Consider the following 20,058-nt stretch of genomic DNA (forward strand, 5'->3'; position numbering starts at 1 on the left):
CATAAAGCATACCCAGAATGCTCGCATCTGTGAGGGAGGCCTTTGGGGGGCGGAATGTCAGGATGGGCCCCTTGGCTCATCCCCCTCCCCCTTCTAGCCTTCCAGGAAACAAAAGCTAAAATGCAGCCACAACTCTCCAAGGTGTGGCCAAGCCCTGCCTTTTGTAATGTTAACTCTGTATCTGAATGTTGGTATTCTTTCCTTTGTTATTTTACTGTAACTGTGGCTCTTGGGCCCGGCTAGGGGACGGGCTGAGGGCAGCAGGGATTTAAGGTTTTGTTCTTTCTATATTCCTCAGAATTCGTCTATCCCTCGCATGCTTCAGTTCTCAATAATGTCTTACGTTTTTTAAAGAAAAACTACAGGCCACTTTATTTCGGGACTGCAGTCTCACAGACTCAACTTTATATGACTGCTTTATAGTTTGTTCATACATTTAGCTGCAAGTTATCAAGTGCTGAATGATACACGTGCATGTGTACACATGTCCTAATACTAACCAAATGTCACAGGTTTTGCTCTTCTGCAAGGCATGGAAGCATCTTACTTTTAATTTAATTACTTCTGTCTTTCCCCCAAATTGTTCATGGCCAAATAGGTTCCTCATTAATTACTTAACTTGGTAATATGAATAAGAGTATTATATGAGCTATGCCATTGTGTGGGTAGCAGGCCCATGTCTTGTTAGTCTATCATTCTACTGGTTCTTACCTTTGTGCTGCTTTGCTTTGTGTATCTTGTTCCATCTTGTTCCATCTTGATCCAACTTTCTTCCAACTTAACTTTTATACATCTCAGTCCCTTGGTTGTGTTCATCTGAACAAAGCCTTTTAAAGGCGCTGCTGTAAAATCAGCAACTGTCCAACATTCATTCATTCATTCATTCATTCATTCATTCATTCATTCATTCATTCATTCATTCATTCATTCATTCATTCATTCATGAACATCTATATAGCAAGTAGGCTTTTTAGACAAAATAATTTAACACTAATTAAAATAAATTAAAGAAAAATATTCTTTGCTTTGGGGAAAATATTGAAGACATATTTTAAGTAGCAAATTAAAATTACTGTTAGCCACAGCATCACAGAATATTTAACTAGGCACTGAGTTAATGATAGTAGATTGAATTTTTAGTGTAGCTGAGATATATTTGACAACTGCCATGTCTGATATTTGTTTCTAGACAAAAGATGGAGTAAGTGATAATCTTTTGAATGGCCAGGAAAATTTGGGAGAAGGGGGGGGGGTTATCAAAGAAAAACTGTGATACACTTTACATTTGAGAAGAAAATGTGATAGGATTTCAGGCTCCTCATACTTACATTCTCTGTGGCGGCTCCAACATTAAGGAACAGCTTAGCTGGCCTGAGGTTATCAAGAAGGCCCCTGCACTTCTGTTGCATACATACATAACAACTACAATGCAATGCACCTACTTTTGCAACTTTCCAGCATTAGTATATGTCAAGCCTTAGACAGTTTTGCTGCTTTAGCATTTTTTACACTGCATTGGAGCCAGGCGGGGGGGGGGGGGAGGGGGGAACCGGTCATGCCCCTGGGTGCCATTTAGGCCCGCTACACCACTGCCTATATGGCATTATATCCAGCTGAGGCCTCTCCCCTCCCCAAACCCTGCCCTGCCAGACTCTGTGCCAAAATCTTTAGGAATTTACCAGCCTGGGGCTGATAAAGCTAGCCTGGCCCAGCCCCAATTAGCCTGGCCCAGCCCCAATTAGTCTTCCCTCAAAGGCCAAAATAAGCCTGGAAAGGGCTCTCCCCCCTCCCTCTAACTTTTACACACAGAAATTTCAAGCCAGAAATGCTATGGTTGCCAAGCAAGAGCCACTGGGGGAATCAGTTTGTTAAAACTGCAGGCACCCCTTTTATAATGTTAGGTTTTTTTTAACCTAATGCATTTGTTTAGATTTGACTTTTTTTTGCAAACCTATGGTGTTTTTGCAACTTTCCTGGAATCACAATGGATCTTTCAATGACAGAAAGAAGTTCTCCTTAGGGTTGCCAGCTGCAGGTTGGGAAATCCTGGAGATTTGGGGGTATTTACTATAGCAAGCCTTTATTGGCATAGAGAGATTTGGGGGTGGAACCTTGGGAGGATGAGGTTTGGAGAGGGAAGCAACCTCAGCACCAGTACTGTGCCATAAACTGTACCCTCTAAAGCAGGTATTTTAGCCAGGAGAATTGGTTTCTGTCATCTGGAGATCAGTTGTAATTCCAGGCGATCTTCAGTTTTCACCTGGACGATAGCAAGCCTAATTCCCTAGAGGAAATGGAAGGTTTGGATGGTGGAGTCTATGGCAGTGTACTCCTCTGAGGTCCCTTCCCTCTTCAAACCATACCCTTTCTTGGCTTTGCCCCTCAAAAATCCAGGAACCTACCTTTATCTGCCCCTCTGTCTTAAGTTTTCCATCTTCCCTTCTGCCTCTACTTTGGAAAACCACAGTATTTCTTCACAGTGATAACCAAAGTGACTTACATAGTCTTGTCTCCTTTTTATCCTTCCAACAACCCTGTGATGTAGGTTGGGGTGAAAAATCACTCAGTGAGCTTCTATAGCAAGATTTGAAACTGGATTTCACAGACTCTGCTCTAAGCTTTAACTGCTACACCATACCGATTTTCATATGGTGGCTACTGTTGAACAGTAGGAAGCTGCCAGGTCTAGTTAAGTCATGCCAGTGAGGTGGTCACTCAAGTTATTCAGAGGTTGCTGCCAGGCCTAGGGCTATCTGGAATTACAGCTTAAATCCAGTGAACAGAGATCTGTGCCCATTGAGAAATGAACTTATGGCATTATATCCTGTTGAGGCCTCCTCCTTCTCCAAACCCTACCCTCCTCCTCAGACTTCATACAAAATCTCCAGGAATTTCCTAACCTGAAGGTGGCAACCCTAGACACAGTCTGAGTGAGTCCAACCTCAAAAGCCAAAATAATCCTTGAAAGGGCCCACCCTGCCTTTGCTCACAGAAACTGAAGCCTGGAATAATTCGGTTGCTAAACAACAACCACTGAGAGAATTTGCTGCTTAAAGCTGCAGACACTGTTATGATCAATGCTGGGTTTTTAACCCACTCCCCCCCCCCCCATTTTATATTATTTAGATTTCACATTTTTCTGCAAACTTGAGGCCTTTTTTAATTTGTAAAAAGATCTGTCTTGCCTGTTCACAGCTTCAGTCACTGGATTTAAGTATCCAAAGATTTGGAGATTTTGTTGTTAGAATATAAGAGAAATAAACTAAATAAATGTATATACTGTTAAGAGCCAGTGGCTATAGCAGAAAGAGCAATGATGCCTGGAAGAACATTGGTTAAGCTAAGCAGGTACTGGTCTGGTCACTTTCAGGCACTTTCAAAATAGAAGAAAGGTGTAAATGTAATAGATAAAGAAATTAATTTAACTTCACTTGGCTTCTGGTGGTTTTTCTGGCTTTGCTTTCATTAATATTGTACAGTTCTGGCTTTCAGTTTACCATATTAAAAACTGTGATCCTCTTTTAGACTCATATGTATGGCCAAATGAGAATTTTTTTTAATGTATAAAGGGGTGGAGAATAACTCATATTCCTACTTGAGGGGGGGAGGGTCTTCATTACTTTGTGCAACAGTGCAGTCACCTGGCAGTGGGTCATTAGTGTTTTAGCCCCTTTTTCCTTCACAACAATGCACAACATGCTAATTAAAGGGTTCTGAAAGCTAAGCAACCTGTTTTAAAATCAGACATTTTAATTTGCAGCTTTAATGGCTATATTATAATAACTGGCTTTGGAAAAGAAAAAAGGAGCACTTCTCATGTTCCAGGAGCCAGGCCCAGTGCAACAGAGGCTGACAAAATTAAAAACCTCATCATATGACCTTTGCTTGGGATAAAAGGCTGTTTCATAACAATTTCCTTTTGTTCTTTGTTTAAGCCATTACTCCAAAAGGAGACTCCGATTAATCTAAGTAAATGCATCATTACAGTTCTAATCCATGTCCTTCTGTCAGTGTCTGTTTTAATTAAATAAGAAACACTAGCAGAAAGATATCACGCACAAAGCTGTGGCTGGAGAGGGAGACGCTGGCTTGATCAGGATAAGATTAAAAAAGGCTTTACTGTTTTGTCCATTTACATAGCTCCAGATGCTGCACTGCTGTAAGTTCAAAGTAAATTTAGTGTTTTACCCCTTATTAAAGTATTAAAATAGCGTGATTTTCTTTGCAATAATGTCAGTCATCCAGTTAATTACATACAGAAAAACTGCAACAGTGTATACTCACTTGTTTCATTTTGTTTGGACCACACAAATGATTGCGAACTGTTTATGTTCTCATACCTTAAAATATATCCATCTCTCTCTTAAATTAAATTACGTATTATTGATTTAATTTTCCGTGTTTGCATTAATGACCTAGGCGATATTTTAACTATAGTTTCAAAAGGTGAGAACAGTTTCATGTGTCGTAGTATTCTACAGCATTTTGAGAATCCAGGAACATAAATATTTTAAAACTAATGCATTTTAAATATATCGTGTATACAATTTAATCAGTTTACAGTATAATCCTAAACACTGACCCTTTCCACACACAACTTTTAAAACATTTCCAGGCAGGAAATAAATGTTTCCTGCATGGAGTTCCACATTGTTTTTTCCCCCTTGAAACATTTCTTTTGAAACCCCTTTTATAACTATTCTTTTGTTTTAAACATTTTCAAGCCAACTTCTCTTGCTGTGTGGTCATTTTTTAAACATTCTCTCTTTCCTACTGCCATTTCCCATGCCTGTGTGCCCTAGCTCAACCTCCCCCTTGGTGCCATTTTTTCCTTTCCCTGAGCTGATCTTTCCCCCTCAGCTCTTTATCTTCGGTCATTTTTGGCTGCTTTTTGCACTCCTGTCTCCCTCTCGCATTTTCTCTTGCATGTAAGTAAATTTATTTGTGAGTAAAGTTGCAATTACATGAAGCAACAATTTTCTATTGGCAGTTTCTGGTATGCTCAGGTAAATGTACTCACAAGTAAACCTCTGATTACTACAGAGAACTTAAGACTCGAAGGAGGAGTAGGAGGAGTTGGATTTATACTTCCCCTTTCTCTCCTATGGAATACTCAAAGGGGCTTACAAACTCCTTTCCCTTCCTCACTCACAACAAAGCCCTGTGAGGTAGGTGGGGCTGAGAGAGCTCAGAACTGTGACTATCCCAAGGTCACCCAGCAGGCGTGTGTTGGAATGCATAGGCTAATCTGAATTCCCGAGATAAACCTCCACAGCTCAGGCGGCAGAGCAGGAAATCAAACCTGGTTCCTCCAGATTAGAGTGCACCTGCTCCTAACCACTACGCCACTGCTGCTCTCTGAAGCATTGTTTCTACAAATAACTCAAAAAAAGAAAAACCTCTCAAAGCGGTTATGTAACATTTGGAGTGGTGAGTGCAGACAACTATTGTGGTAAGGGGCGGATCAAAAACATTCTGAAAACATTTTAGGTGACTTGTATGAAAAGGGCTAATGACAACATTTTTCTAAGTCCATTGACCTCAATAGATTTAGAAGGTATAACTCTGTTTGGGACTGCACTGTTGATCTAGTTAATATTTCCCAAACTACACATTTATAGAAATTCTTCCTTAAGATAGTATTTCAGCATTTTTCTACTGAGAGGTTCTTCTAACATCCAGGCCATATTATCTGATGTAATGAAAAGAGAAAGTATCCAGTGCTGAAATTAATTTAGCCTACCAAGATGAAGATAAATGAAGCAAAGCAAGTATTTCATAAATCAAGGTCTTGTTTACAATTACAAATCTTGTTTACAATTTAATACTTTATGTTTTGCATTTTCTTTTTCAATTTACAAAGAAAAGTGCCTGATTGTAAATAAAATGACTGCTATAATTCTAGAGATAAGGAGCTTTTGCAATTTGCAAAAATGAAAAGGTCACGTTTGCTATCTTTTAATGCCAGTTTTTTAAAACTCTTGAAACAGGAGTAATTAAAACATTAGATCCGTTAAGTTTAAGGCAATTATTTCCAGTTTTTGAAATGCAACTAAAGTCTAGTATGTTTCCTTGCCTGGTTTGACCATGGCAACTTGGGCCTTCAGCCCTTCTAGAATATGTTAGAGTACATTTATGATCATATGCAAAAGAATCCAAAAGCTACAGCTTTAACTCCAGTGCCATTGTGTAAATCAGCTATGAAGATTTTTCCCCTGTGCTATTTTTTTTAAAAAAACCTGTTAGCTCATGCTACAAGTGTGAAATATTCTAGTAAATGTCCATTTTGCCAGTAATTTTCCAAGCATGGCAGTTTTTACTGGTGTACTACTATGCCCCTATTACATTTTCCCCCTTCTCAAATCCCTTAAATTAGTATTTTTCTTCTGCTTTCACTCCACTCCTCAGGTTTCTTGAATCTGTGATTTCTTCCTAAAACTGCACCATCTTCTGCTGATTCTTTTTGTTCTTTCCAGACACTGTTAATTTCTCCGCTTCTCTACAGCTTCCGAAGGTCTACATATTTTATAAACTGGCAACTTCTATCTGCTTTGGTTCTAGTGAGGTTTGTAAGTAGTTTTGGGCCTGTCATTCTTGCTTTAGCTGAAATCTTAGTTTAGATAGTTTCCCTTGGTATATTTTGAACAGTTTGAAATCAGCTTTTGTGGGCTTAAAACACCCTATAGGAAGCTACTAATACAGAAAATATTGTCAAACCCTCAAAATATGGCCTGCTTTATGAGTAACCTGTAATCATCATAGATAAAGGCTAGGGACTTCATTGTGGGCATAGAACCCCCTTGTCATCTAGCTATTAATTACCTCTCAGAATTGCTGATTTGATTTGGAGCAGATCTCAGCTTAAGTGGATGCCCATGAAATGGAAGTAAACTTACTTTAACTTATATAATATCAGATGGGTTTTTATTGACAATCTCATCTGTATGTGGGAGAGAAACAACAAAGGTACATATAATAATGTGCTAAAGGTGTGATATCCAAATTAATATGAATAGGAAATGTGTAGAACTAGGCAGACTATTAAGAAGTTGCAGGGAGGTTCACAATTGTCAAATCATTTTCAAGCTTCTCCACCATTCTATGGTGATCTGGTCTGTCAATCCATGTCAAAAGCTCTTAAACATAAACATAACCAGAATCAACTTCACTGTGAAGTTCAGTATCAATTTTTTTCAAGCATAAATGTGGTGAGGAGTCACTGAAATGTAATGAATAGGGTTTCCTCCACATTGATATCCAAGCAAACATACGTTTCTCTTAATATTTTATAAGTTCATCTACAAACAACAGTTGTGTAGAAATGTTACTATCTTATCTGGCTCCCTGAATGTAATAAACAGATAATGAACGGACATTTCAAAAGAAAACAGTATCTTGCATATACATTTTACATCTCCAACCATGATTGGATCCAGTGAACTGTGTATTTATGGACTGGATCTCTACTTTTTTCTCAGCAGACATTTGTACCTAATAAAGGTCAATGAACACTCAAGAATAGCATTGTGTGTAGCTTGAGGAGAATCAGCAGATATTTTTCATAAGCACCTGTTCAACTGGTGAAAGAGTTCACCTAAGAGGGTACTGAGCTGATTCTACCTTGCCTGTTTATTCTATGGAGTTCACCTTTTGTGTGATCTTTTTCTCTCTTCACTTTTTCATTTTTGCTTCTTACTTAGTATAAACCACTGTAACAACTGATACACAGGCATATTTGCAATGTAATGTTCAAGTTTCTGAACATTTATTATTCATTTTAGAATAATTTACATAGAAGTTCCTCTTGGATTATATTCTGTACTGTGCTAGAAGTGGTAGAATATTTTACTAAATTGGTGCAGTCTTTTGTTGCTTGTTAATGTGACTACCGAGTTAGAAGAAAAAATTATTAGTAAAGGGCATACTATGAATACATTATATGTATATAACTGATAATTCTGCTTAGTTGGGTATGTCCACTCTTTGATCTATAAAAGTTGGTATTGTAGAGATCCAAGGAACTCTCCTTCTTCCTTACAGTAAATAGACAAGACAGTATTATCTACAGTAATTGTAGAGTCTTGTAGACAGTAGTAATAGAGTTCTTCAAATTGTAGTATTCCTGTGTCTTTAAAAAAAAATCTGAGAGGGTCACAAACAAATCCCAGGAACTTCTTCTAAAGATTTCAATAAATGGGACTCCCCCCCCCCAAACAATTGTCTTTTATATTACTTTTAAACAAAACTACTAGTCCATCAAGAGTTTCAAAAGGAAAAACAATTCTGCAGAGTGCTGGTATGGCAGCACAGACCAATCATTATGGCACCCATTCTCTAGTCCTTTATTTTTCAAGTTTGCAACAATAGGTTGTTGATTCAATGGACAAGACCAGAACAATTAAGTTCTCTGTTTAGCAGCAGTGCAGCATTTTAATGCCCTCCTCTAATAATGGTCTCATTATTGTTATTCTAAGACTGGGCCTCAGGAGGAGGAATATTTGCTGGAGGTACGTCATTATTTTGCAAATTTCGATTAGCTCATCATGTTGTCTGTACTGTGAAAATCGGAGCTAATTAGAGCAGCCAGTTAGACTACCAGCTTTTGAGCTTATGAGTTAAAAGGTAGCATATTTGATAGGCCAATGATGTGAAAAAGGTGGTTAAAAGGAGGATTAGAGCTGTTGCCTTAGTAACTCTAACTTCCATCTGTGAAGGAACAATGGACTTGTGTTTCTCCCCCACCTTGGTGTAAAAATTACTTTTGTTTTGAAAGGACAGAGCTCTTTATATGACAATCTGGAATTCAGCTTGAATGTAGTTTTAGTTGTTAGGAGAGACCATTGGGGGATAGGCAGGGTGAAAGGTCATGGTAAGCTCAAGGACATGAAAGGTTGTTGTCTCATATAACAATAGCAGATTGTTTTGACTTATTATTTCTAGCCAACTGCTAAGTCAGGTGATGGAAGAAATACCTCCAGATTAGTCAGGTGAAACAGGAAAGAGAGATAATGTACTTTGCACAGAACAAAAGATAACTATAGTTCACTTTTATTAAACAAAGTTGGATTTATTTGTGTCCATCCTCTGGGGGGAAAAATAAAAAGCTTGTTTACTAATTGACTGGTCCTTTGTGCTTTTTTAACCGTATTGCCTCTGTTGGCCCTCACATAAGTGGGAAGCACTCCAATGTGTTAGAAAATGTTATTTAAGCTTTCTTCCCATGAAGAGAAACCCCCAGGAGTATCAGTGATGTGATACTTAACAATAAATTTAGCCGCTGTGCTTTCTCACATTATTGGTTTTTTAAAAAGGTTTTCCTTTCAACACGCAAAGAATAATATTTACTATAAATATGAAGGAAATTTGCTTCCACACTTTGCAGCATTTTATTGTCCATAGCACATCTTATAGAAAGTTTACAATAAACTGTTTTAAGAGCTACTGCTGCACAGCCCTTTACTCCCATGTAAAATATATTTTCTACTTACTTTGTGCAAAGAGAAGGTCAAGTCTCTTTGTGCTAGGCCTTATCTTGAAAAGGTTCTTCCCTTTGTCTTTAGGGAACATAAGGGTACTTCAGAGCTGTTTAATAAAACAGGTCCAGTATGCTTTTTGCAGGGAAATCATTTTTGTTAGAGTGAAAAGGCTGCAATGTCCTGGATTTTGCCCAGGGCTCCCTAGAACTAACTCATTGCTTTTTAAAAAGTATAGACAAGACAGAAAGATTGCACTTTCTTTTATTCCTCCTTTTTTTAATAATATGCCATTTTGGATTTCCTGACCAGCTAGTTTCTTCTATTTCTCTTCTCCTCACCAAAGCAAACCCCTCTAATTTCCTCCATGAGACCAATATTTTCAACCTTTTTTTGTGAATGACATTGCTATTTATAAACATCAGCCCTTCCTGCTTTCTAGTTTACTATTAGCCATAGTAGTTAAAGTGGTTATCTCCCATGCTGATAATGAAAACTCTCTAATGGGGCTGTTCACAGAGAAGGACAGAGTCTTTCTATTTTCAGGGAACTTTTCAGGTATGCAGAAAAGTGAGCTTTTGAAATTGGCAAAAAGAAATGTCTGCAGGATGTTTTATTTCTGCTGTGTGGAACCAGTGTTAGAACCTAGCAGTTGGCTGCTGGCTGATTAGGTCCAAGAGGTAGTTAATGCTTTCTTGCGAGAGAAGGTGGTGTGTTCACTGTTAAAGTAACCTACATGGTACCCAGAAGATTTCAGTAACTATTGATCAGTCTCAAATGTTCTATTATTAATCAGGGCAATTGAATGGTTGGTGGCTAGACAATATCAAGCTTTCCCAGGAGAAGAGGATTGTTTGGATCCTTTCTAGTGTTCCCAGATCTGGGTTGGGAAATACCTGGAGATTTTGGGACTGGAGCTCAAGGAGGTTGGGGTTTAGGAACGGGAGGGTTTTAATGGGGTAAAATACCATAGAATCCACCTTCCGAAGTAGCCATATTTCCACAGTGAACTGATCTCTGTCATTTGGAGATCAGTTATAATAGTGGGAAATCTCCACCCACCACCTGGAGTCTGGCAGCCCCAATCCTTTTCAATCTGTTTTCAGGTGCAATTATGGACCTGAGGAGCTTTGGCTGCCCTGGTGGATGGCCTGCTTTGACTGGGCAGCCAACTATAGCTGTTTCTGGGTGGAAAAGGTTTGGCCTTCATGGTACGTGACTGGTAACATCTAGATTAGATTACTGCAGTGCACTATGTAGTCAGCATGGTGTAGTTGTTTAAGAGCGGTGGACGCTAATTTGATAAACCAGGCGTGATTCCCCACTCCTCTACATGAAGCCTGCTGAATAACCTTGGGCCAGTTAAGTTCAGTTGGAACTCTTTCAGCCCCATCTGCCTCTCCAGGTCCCTGTTATAAGTAGAGGAAGGAAATGTAATTGTAAACCATTCTGAGACTCCTTAGGCTTGAGAAAAGCAATGTATAAAAACCTATTTTTCTTCTTCTGTGTGGAGTGCCCTTGAAAGTGATCTGAGACTTCAATTGATGCAGAATGCTTTAGTCTGATGCTGACCAGAGTGGGTCATGGGGACCTTATCACTCCAGTCTTGGCCTATCTACACTAGCTCGTATGGTTTTAGACCAGGGGTAGGGAACCTGCGGCTCTCCAGATGTTCAGGAACTACAATTCCCATCAGCCCCTACCAGCAGGGCCAATTGGCCATGCTGATAGAGGCTGATGGGAATTGTAGTTCCTGAACATCTGGAGAGCCGCAGGTTCCCTACCCCTGTTTTAGACCAACACAACTGAATGACTGTTTATTCTCTTATGAAAGTTCCTGTCCATTGTGGCTATTTTCTGAGGTCCTGCTTCGGGTGTCTCCACCTTCTAAGATTAGGCAGGTGGCAACCTAAGCGAAGGCCTTCTCAGTTGTGGCACCAAATCCTTCTCAGTTGTGGCACCAATTCCCTGTACCCAGGGAAACTCATCTTCCCCCTACTGTTGCCATCTTATGCCACTGAATGAAGACATTTTTTTGTTTGATGTTCCCCTATTGATCCCCTTTTCCTATCCTTTTACTTGTTTTAATGATGTATTTTTGGTGATTTAAATGGTTTTCAAAATGTGAATTTTGATATGTGCTTTAATTTGTTAGTTGCCTTGGTGGCCCTTATGAAGTCAGAAATGTTGGATCTGGAGCACAAACTCTTATGGTAAACCATAGATTCCAGTTGAAACTCCCCTCTCCACAGGTACCACAGGTTCCACCCTCAAATTTCCAGGACTTTCCCAGGCTGGGTTTGGCAACCATAGTGGGAAGTAAATGAAATTATCCTGTTCAGGTTCTTCAAATCTTGCACAGTCCTGGAAGAATCATCTTAAGAGTGTAATACATTTCCAAAGTTTATTGCAGTTATTAGAACAATGATTTTTCCAGAACTTCTATTTACTTGATTGGAGTGGTATTGGGAAAGAAAATGTAATGACTACTAGGTTTGCATTCTCTCAGTATTTCTGACCTAACTTGAACTTACAAAAAAAAAAGGATCAGAGTTCCTCTTATCTTTTCCTTGCTCCTGGCCACTCTTGCTTTTTTCCTTTCTCACAACAGATGGACAGCCTTTCATAAACTGATAATTGATTTTTTTTTGCTAACTAGTCAAATGGCACAGTCACATTTACCCTCCATTTGAGAATGTTAGTAATCCTTTCCATACTTGATTCCATAACATGAACCACTAGATTTGCGAGAAGTTTCATTGTATGCGAGTGAAAATGTTGACTGTTCATGTCACCAGTTGGTAAGACCTGGAAAATCCTTAATTGTCAAATCAGGTAATATTGCCTTACTATGTACATTTTAAAAAAATGTTTATGACTTGTTTGGGTCTAATTAAAATTTTAAACCAAAGTTGTAAAATGATTTATGTCAATTTTATTTTTGAACCCTGGATGGGAAAACAAACCTAATATTTACTGTTTGAGGGGAAGTAAAACAAAGGGTTAATCAAACAGAACTGTAAATGAACTGATCTAGAAAGTTGATTATTAATCCAGCAGGAGAAAAATATCCATCCAGTAAGCAAGAATTTAGTACTCAAAGAGCTGATAATACTGTTCAGCCTGTCGGAGTGGAATGGCAGAATCAGGTAAGCACAGACATCTTCTTAGAGACATTAAACATTTTCTTTAAGGAGATATCTAATTTTAGATATATTTTAAAGAGTTATTATGTTAAGCACACCATAAGCCACCCTCTCCTAAGTAAACAAAACCAATTTAAAAGCTGCTTTTGTAATAATATTGCTTTATACTACAGGATTGTAAAATACCTTTGAAAGACAGGATTGAGTTGTGGTTTAGAACAAAAAGAGATTAGAAAAACGAGAACAAGCTCTAATGTGGTATTCAGTAAAATAATCCTTCATTGTGACAACTTCAGAAATTATATAATTTCTCTTTTAGTTCAACAGCTCCAGAGTACTGAACAGTAGAAGCTATGATTGTAAATATAATGTTTTACAGGAAGAAAGATTAAAATTATGAAAATAAAAGCATCTTGGACAATATAATCATGATAATATGTTCTATCTTTAAACGCTTTATTTTCCTATTTCTTAAAAATTGGATTCAAATGTGGGGGGAGGGAGAGCAACAGGAGTTGAGAAAGGCGAGTTATGGTATGTTTGTTGAAAAAGTTCAGCAACCAAAGTTTTATGTTGTTTAAAAAGAATAATTATTACTCAGCTTTTCTGAAGAAAAACTTATTTGTAGAATGATTGTTGGATGCCCTTACTACTAGATGCTGCATTTTCTGTGCTCTTCCAGTCAGTTGTTAGATACAAAAAAAAGTTAATTTACTGTTTAAGCAAATATTTTGAGCCTCCAGAAAAGCTAAATGCACTGCTTAAGATAATCCAGCATGTTCCACTAAAGCACAATTTCATGCTAAAGATCTTTGTGCACAACATAAACAGTCAATTTACTCTCTGTAGATTTTATTAAAGCTCCTTCTAATATAAAATGCTTCCATTTTTTACACTTCAGAAATGGGGTTAGAAAGTAGCCACATGTTAGAAACATCTGAGAAGGAATGTACTGTGGTAGGGACCTGGACATTTTGCTAGGTGTATTTTCTTCCTGTTTGACTATTCTAGCACTACAGATGTATGCACTTGGCGATTTTTGTCCCATTCACAAATATATTGTTACAAAATCATCCCAGTAAATCAAGCATAATATACGATTATGTATTTATTTATTTATTTTATTATGTGATTTATAAGCCGCCTCACCCCCAAAGGGCTCGATTGTGATATTGTGGTAGTTACCTAGTGAAATAACTAGAATTAATCCCAATATATGCATTAATTTCCATACAAATAAAACAATTGTACTGAAAATCCCTCCTATTTCCTTGGGTTTAGATAATGGATCCACAGACCCGCAGTGCATTTGTAAAACCAGTTATACTGTTCTTGACTTCATGAACTTTAAAGGGTTCAACTCTGTTTAGAAGAGTTATATATCTTATATGATTGAGTCAGGGAGACGAAGATACCTGCTACCTTTAACTACTTGGTGTAAAACAATAAAATAATTTGCTGGATTAATCAGGGACACCTTTTAAATCAAAATAAAGTTTTAAATTCAATGTAATTAATTAACTGAACATTGCCCAACTGTTATTTATTAATTTTTTAATGTTTCTGTCAGAATTGAAAAATAACAGTGGATGTGGCTTGCAGTTTATATTGGTATATTTTGTGTAATCCCATACTAGGGATAGTGCAAGGTAAAGAAAACAAGTGTGGATTTTAGGTTCACAATGAACAATTTATCACATTACGAGTATACATGTTGAGACCATTTAAACTAGAGCAATATGCATATATCTTTATAGAAATAAAAACCATGGTTTAATCATTTCTTTAATTGAAGGAAATTAGAAATATGAGCATTTCTTCAAATTCTAGTTAAAAACCTCGCAGCCCAATTCAGAGCTGATGGGTGGATGGGTACGGTGCCGCCCTGCCCACTCCAAAAAACTTTCCCGTGATGCAAAAATATAAAAAAAACCCCTCATCCTAAAATTCCCCATGAAAATAATGCCGTATCTCCACCAGTGGCTTCACTGGCACATGGGGGCCAACCGGGCACTAGGGGCCATCTAAGGTTATCCCTGCTCCCCCCAGAATGCCCTTGGAATGCTTTTGGCAATGCCTGCACAATGTTTTGCACTAGTGGGCCTGGGCGATTTAGGTAGTTTCTAGTTTGGGCACCATAAAGTGGCATCTGGCCGCCTAGTTAAGTTGCCCCTCTGTTGGCGCATTTGCCTCTTGCACTGACGGAACGGACAGTCATGCCAGTGCAGGGGTCCTCCAGTTCCAGAAAGCAATCCCTCCTCTTCCCCCACGATTGGGCTGCTTGTGTTCCAAACTGCTTTGCATCATTTTTGGCTGTTGTGACAGCTGTTACAGCTGTGTCACTTTGCCTTACATGTTTTTAACTTGATCAGTATAATGTACTGTACTTGGGTTGCCTGTAATTGCTTTTTAGCATTAGCCCAATGGCACAGCACTATATTTTATCTTATGTGGGCTACAGGTACCAATTTTATATTTGCTTTTTAGTTACCAGTTTGTATCAATGCCAAATTCAAACCTTCGAATCATAAAAGTCCTAAATAACTTAGAGCTGAGATGCCTTAGGGCAGGAAAGTACTGACTTCAATTTTTCATGGGATGATTCCCCATGACGGAAATAACATGGGATAGTCCTGTTAGGTGTCCCGGGACAATGGAGAACTCCCCAGGACTCCTGTGTCAAATTCAACTCAGTCCCGGTCCAGCCCTGCGATACCCCTTTCATCCAGGGATTTTCAGAAACCGCCATGAAGGTACATCTTTTCTGTGCCCAGTATCGTGGGGAATCGTTTTCCTGCCCTGAGTCTCTGTTTGTGCTGTCAGCCAATCATAGCACAGTGGCTGGGTTATGCACAGAACAGGAGACTCAGGGCAGGCAGGGACGTGCCTTTTTAATTTTTTCTTCTTGCATATGAAGCCACGACCATGCAACTAATAGGTGCACATTTGTGTGGTGTTCTTGTCTACAAAGTTGCAACACTTTTCCCGCATTGTGACATCGTAGCTACGTAGCCATTATGGAAAAAAAAGGGAATGCCCGTTCACGTTCCCACCTTAAAGCAACAGCCAATCGGGAACAAGGAGCAAAAGAGTTGTGGAGCTGATCCCGGGCTCTGATCCCAGTTTCAACTTGAGACCTCGGCTGTAGTGGGGAGGGACAGACTGGTATCAAAAGGTACTGTACTTTATGGTCCCAGTCCAATCCCAAGATGATTTTCCCTGTGGGCAATGACCCATGGTCTGTTTTTAAAGATAAAAATTTAAAATTCAGTGTTCCATTGACATGCTTTAAATTAACCAAAATAAGAGCATATATTCAGGTTCTCATAAGAGTTAAGACTAAGCACATTCGTATTAAGAGCTCTTGAGTTTTGGAGATCAGTTGTCAGAGGTAAATATTGTGGAAATGAGATTCACCAGGCTTCCTTCTTTCAGTGTTTAGCGTATATTTACCCTGTTATGAAACCAGATTTTTCTGAATAGCTTGTCTGAAATCTCAAAATTTCATTTTGTGTTTATTTCTATTTGTTTAAATGGATTGTATTAAGAATGATTTATATTGTTCTCTGTAAGCCATTTGGAAGGCGGTATGATGTGAAACTGGTTTATGTTAAATGGTAAACAAGGAACTTATGAACTGGCTGTTTGAGTCTGTTTGATTGTTTGCATATAAAGGCTAGTTTGGGTGTTCTATCACTTCGTTGCACTTAGCATAACTAGCAAAATAGTCCTAGGAGATGCTGGCTTGTCTGGGCATGTCTCACTTGCATGAATTCTTGCTTAACACCCCCAAGGTAAATCATGGGCAAATCACCTACACAGTGAGATAGAGGGAGGAAGATATGGATCCATGTTGACTGTGCCTTGTTTCATTGTTTTGTTGTGAAAGAATTTGTGCTATGAGTCCTGGGAAGGCAGAAAAAATGTGCTTTTAGAGAAACTTGTCTTGCATTATTTTAAATATCTTTTCAGGATAGGCTACTGCTGTGCAGTTACCTGTTGGTGAGCCATTCCTAGCATAGAGCAGGCAAAGGTCTTGGAGGAAATCGGATTAAAGCTGGAAAGCAGGTTTAGTGGTAGTATCTCATATGCTATTGCTGCTATGCATTTGTCTATCCATTCAATGAAAAGGGCAAGCAAAACAAGATCTTCAGTTGAAAGCAACAGACAGGCTTGTTTAAAAGGTGAACTTTAAACAGTAAGTAAGAATAGAATGGATTGATTTAAATAATTGATAAAATCAGCAAGAAAAATCACTGATTAAAATTAAGAATCTAACTTCCCAATTAATGTGATTCCTGTTTTAATTGGTTACTATAACAATTAAAACATACATACCTGCAGCTGAGTAGATTTTATATTACCCATACTTACATTACTATTAAGGTTGCCAACTCCTGGTTGGGAAAACTTGAGATTTTGAGGGTGGATCCTGAGGTGGGTGGGATCTTGGCTATCATATCAAATATCCCTTCAAATATCTAAACATGGCTATCATGTTTTAATGGGGTATGATTATATAGAGCAGGGGTAGGGAACCTGCGGCTCTCCAGATGTTCAGGAACTACAATTCCCATCAGCCTCTGTCAGCATGGCCAATTGGCCATGCTGGTAGGGGCTGATGGGAATTGTAGTTTCTGAACATCTGGAGAGCCGCAGGTTCCCTACCCCTGATATAGAGTCTGCCTTCCAGTGGCTATTTTTTCCAGATAATCCCAGCAGATGCCCACCCACCACCTGGAGTTTGGCAATTCTAATGATCATAGTCCAAAATCTTTTCACAAACTATCTACCCTGAGGACCAACATGGAATATGGAAGATCTGCCTTTTTTAAAAAAAGAAAAAGGAACTAGAAGTCTCTTGTGACTGTTTTGAAGCTTGGGACAGCACATTGTGGTGGGGGATCCAATACTTTCCTCCTGTGCTGTTTCCCCAATCTCAATTGTCTCTGCCCAAATCATTGCGATTACCCTGGTGTGAGGGAAAACATGACAAAATCTTCCTTTCTCCCCTCCCCTGTCCTATAGAGGCTTGCAGCACTTGTCGAGTGACCTTCTCAAGTCTTCAAAACAGTCATGCCTGTTCCTACAAGCTTTTGACTCATGAACCTTCTGTTCATGGATTTTTGACTCTGAAGTAAACTAAGAAACGAAGACATGTAAATATAAAAATATGTTTAATTTTGGAATTCTGGAAGCCTTCAGCATCTCTGCTTGCCTTTAAAACAAAATCCATAAGGAGAGTGGATGAAAGTCTGTCTTGCTTGTGAACAGAAGTGCGTATGCTGCTTGGCTGACAAAGGTGAAACCTTTGTAACTGACAAAATAAGACAAGGCCATCATATATTACGTAATGCCCTGATTTGTTTTAATGGCATTGGCCTGTTTTTCAGCGGCTACGTGTTAATGGTGTTGGCCTGGATTTTGTGATTGTGTTTTAATTTTTTTAGTTAGTTGACGCTGCCTCGAGACCAAGTCTCTGGAGAGCCAGAATATACATTTTATTAATAAATAAATATTTATAATACTTGACTTTAAAAGTCATTGGAGATTAATATATTAGTTCATAAGTCCTGCCAGTTAACAACCCCAAGAAGCGCTGTTGCAGACTCCTTGCCAAACTCTGTTAAATATTTCTGTCACACTATGGATAGTGGCTTGCATTCCACAAAACAGTCTCATAGTGGGAAAGGAAGAGACCCTACACTGTGGCTAATGCTACAGCATCTAATTTTTCAGTTAAGTGACACACAGTCTTATAGTCACAAATGATTATTACAACAAAGCTGATTTTTTTTCCAGAGCTCACATTCAATACATCTCTACACTGAAGAAGGTTGAGAAAATTCAAATTTAACAAATGAAATGTAACAAACTAGCTTATAAAAAAGGATCCATTCTGGTAAATGTGACTCAAATTTAGATATATCTGTAACAGTTCAAAGATTTCTGTGTGGGATAAAGAAAATGTGTCTATGAATTTTTTACTCTCTTAAAACTGCTAGAGGCAAAGAAATGCTGCAACCCCATTGCTTTTGTTTAGGGTTGCATGCTTGCAAATGGCTGTGACCTAGGTAAGTAATAGAGCCTAAAATAAAATTGCAGTGGAACATAAACCACTGGAATATCTCATGTAATGAGAATTCCAGTCTAGCCTTTCTCTGAGCAATACAGAAAAAAAGTAGGTGGAATGGACATGTATAGTGTATGTGTTACTTTTCTCTGAGAGTTTTCTACACTAAACAAACAAGAGCATTTACTGTAGACTATTTTTGGTGGCTGCTGAAATCATTTTGAGGGACAACTGATAGTGTATGAATACCAGAGAATACTATTATTATCAACTCACTAATAAACTAAAATATTTTAAGAAATATTTAAGCATTCTTGTATTTTAATAGCTGTGCTAATGCTTAGCTAACACAATTAACAGACACCTATTGGCTATGTCTCTTTATCAGTATTGTATAAGCAGTTTCATGTGGCCAGGATTAACAGAATTTATTAAACCTCACTTTTTATATCCCACCATTCTTCCTACCAGTGATTCAAAGCCAGTGAAATTGTTCTCCTCTCATCCATTTTATCCTCTTTAAGGTAGGTTAGGCTGTGAGTGAGTGCATGACTGGCTTAAGTTTACCCAGCAAGCTTCCCTAGAAGAGTGGAGATTTGAACCTGAACCTCCAAGATTGCAGTCTGATATTTTAACCATTACACCACACCAGCTGTTTCACACAATACAGAGTTAATGGATGAATGTGGCAAATATCCCCCCTAGTCAGGGAGAGAGTTGATACAGTTGTAGAACCATGATGAATATACAGAGAGAGGCAAACATGGATTTTTCTGTCACATGGTATATGAAGCAGTCCATAGCCAGTAGATGGAGTGGGACTAAATACATCAACAGAGAAGCAAGCATATCGCTTTTCTTAATATTTCCAACAAGTGACACTATGTATCCTGTAAAAAAATAGTTACCCCACTGGGCAAAAATCTATGCTGCTGGCTAAGTGTGTAATGTCCTAAGTCAAGATGCATGCACAGGTAGTATTTTTTGCTGTAGCTGTCCAACAGCTTTGAGTATTTTGTTTATAAAAGCTACTTAAATGCATTAATACAAGCACAATCCATCAAATGGCATTACAGTTTCATAGCACTGGATGAGGTATAAGAGCATGTGTGAGAGAGCTGCAAATCTTTGAGTTCTATAAATTCAGACTCATGTTGATACAAATGGAGAAACTGTGGCCTTTTCGCAATGCTGTCAAGTGTCATGAACAGCTATGGCTCTTATCTCATGATAGGACTAGGAGTATGATGTTCAAATACATCCTGAAAATGGTAATAAGCAGAAGATAGCCATGTGATAGATGTATCTGTGTGGAAACACTGGCCACCATTGAGTGCCAAGCAAATTAGTGCTATTGTGATATAAC

General features: G+C 38.5%; 1 protein-coding gene across 12 annotated transcripts in view; it reads left to right on the forward strand.

Annotated features, from left to right (window-relative positions):
- The window catches only part of SOX6 (SRY-box transcription factor 6), a 583,835-nt gene that overhangs the window by 177,741 nt on the left and 386,036 nt on the right, over positions 1 to 20,058 (forward strand). Inside the window, exon 1 of one of the 12 annotated variants that reach the window (XM_048485159.1) lies at positions 12,190 to 12,308. The exons of 10 other annotated variants lie outside the window; for them this stretch is intronic. The gene's annotated coding sequence lies outside the window, so the exon portion shown is untranslated. Of the gene's footprint in view, positions 1 to 12,189; positions 12,309 to 20,058 lie in introns of those variants that run through there. One more of the 12 variants, XM_048485161.1, reaches the window with a different exon arrangement.

The sequence above is a fragment of the Sphaerodactylus townsendi genome, linkage group LG02 (genome assembly GCF_021028975.2).
Source record: "Sphaerodactylus townsendi isolate TG3544 linkage group LG02, MPM_Stown_v2.3, whole genome shotgun sequence".
Lineage (NCBI taxonomy): Eukaryota > Metazoa > Chordata > Lepidosauria > Squamata > Sphaerodactylidae > Sphaerodactylus > Sphaerodactylus townsendi.